This window comes from Psammomys obesus, unplaced genomic scaffold (genome assembly GCF_907164565.1).
Source record: "Psammomys obesus unplaced genomic scaffold, mPsaObe1.curated_primary_1811, whole genome shotgun sequence".
Taxonomy (NCBI): Eukaryota; Metazoa; Chordata; class Mammalia; order Rodentia; family Muridae; genus Psammomys; species Psammomys obesus.
Window position 1 is genome coordinate 7,694,513 of NW_026586383.1, and position 1,840 is coordinate 7,696,352.

A 1,840-nucleotide genomic window follows, 5' to 3' on the forward strand; every position below is an offset into this window, starting at 1 on the left:
GGCTGTTACTTCTGCCCAGCCTCTGCCTCCAACACAGACTTCCCTTCTCTCCATTTCTCACTTGGGGCCTGGATAAAAATTCTCTCTGCCCATGTCATTTTGGAGTCTTGGTTCAATGGGATGGGAGTGGGCACCCAATGGATGGGAGTGGACAACCAATGGATGGGAATGGGCACCCAATGGGATGGGGTGGGTACCCTGTGGGATGAGAGTGGGTACCCAATGAGATGGGAGAGGGCAACCAATGGGATGGAAGTGGGTACCAGTGTGCAGACATCCTGAGTACCTGTGCCAGAGAAAAGTCTACTGAGGGAGCATTTCCAAAGCTCTGTCTACTCTACCAGTGATGCACCGTCTATTTACACGTGGGATGCCATTTCTACCTGGAGACAAAATAGTCCTCTTAACAATCAATACTATAATAAGTCCAGCAATATCTGCTCTCCTCCATTTTTCCTACAGGAAATGTTAGCACTGAAATACGTGGTAGGGGGGAGGTCATACAGAAGCATATGTATAATCTTTGAGGATAAAAAAGGTCTAAAAATAGTTTGTTTTTTTTTTAAGTGTATGTAGAGTGAAAATGTCATGCCTATTTTCTTGGTTGTTTGGTTTGTTGGTGTTTTTGAGATATGGTTTCTCTGGGTAGACTTGGCTGTCCTGGACTCACTTGGTAGACCAGGCTGGCCTTAAACTTACAGCAATCCTCCTGTCTCTGCCTCCCTGGGTGTTGGGATTGCAGGTGTGCTCTATGGTGCCCACCTGTTTTCTTGTTCTTTTACGCACAAGAAGCCCCACCATAATTCCACTTCCGTCTTGGTGTTTATAGAGCAGAGTGCCTGGCTGAAAGCTGCACTATCAGCTACCCCAGCTCAGGGGGAGAGACTGCTTCTTCCCCTTGGCAGAGGAGCATTAAGCAAGTGACAGGTGGTCTGAGGAGGAAAAGGGAGGACATAGGGAGTGCCACACAATCCCCATACTTTAGAGTTGCAATAGTTAACCAAATTTTTCTAATATATTCGAATAATATAGTTGTTGAGAACATTTTGTTTTTTGCCTCATGTGGCTTTTCTTATCTGTGTGAATAAACGTGCTCCCAAAATAGGATGAAGTAAAGGGATGTGATAATAAAGCAGCAACTAAATCTTGAAATTCACTTGCAGTTAAAAAAAAAAAAAAAACTTTCATAAAAAAATGTAAATGAAGATGATAGGCCACCTGCCGGAAATTCCTGACTTGACATACAAGAAAAGGCATTGTTGGTAATAAGCACCTTTTAGCATATGTGTTAACTTTTAATCCAGGGTTCTCTCTCCTCTTCAGATCTTAACAGTGACTTACAATTGCACGAGTGAAGATAACAATTTAACTTCCTTATTTTTGTTTGAAAAAGATAACTTAATTTACCATAATCCTTTGCTGCACACAGTTGTGGGTCTGGTGTTTTATGTATTTTTATTTTTTGAAATTAAATGTGATTGCATCATTTTCTTCTTTTCCTTTTCTCCCTCCAACCTCTTCTAGGTATCTTCCTCTTAAATTCATGGCCTCTGGCCTCCTTTTAATTGTGTATGTATGTATGTATGATGTGTGTGTATGAATATATTACATATATGTGAATGATCTGCCCCAGCTTAAATAATAATGTTTTGTTTTTAAGCAAAGTGATCCATTTATTTCAATGTTCCAAGAGGAAAAACTTACACACATTCTTACAAAAACGGAACTGTATTAGTGAGATCTCTCAAGGATTACTTATCCTTGTCAAAATGTTTATTTTGTGGAACATTCTCTAGAAGAAAAAAAAAAGGGGAGGTAGGGAGAGGAAGGATAGAAAGGA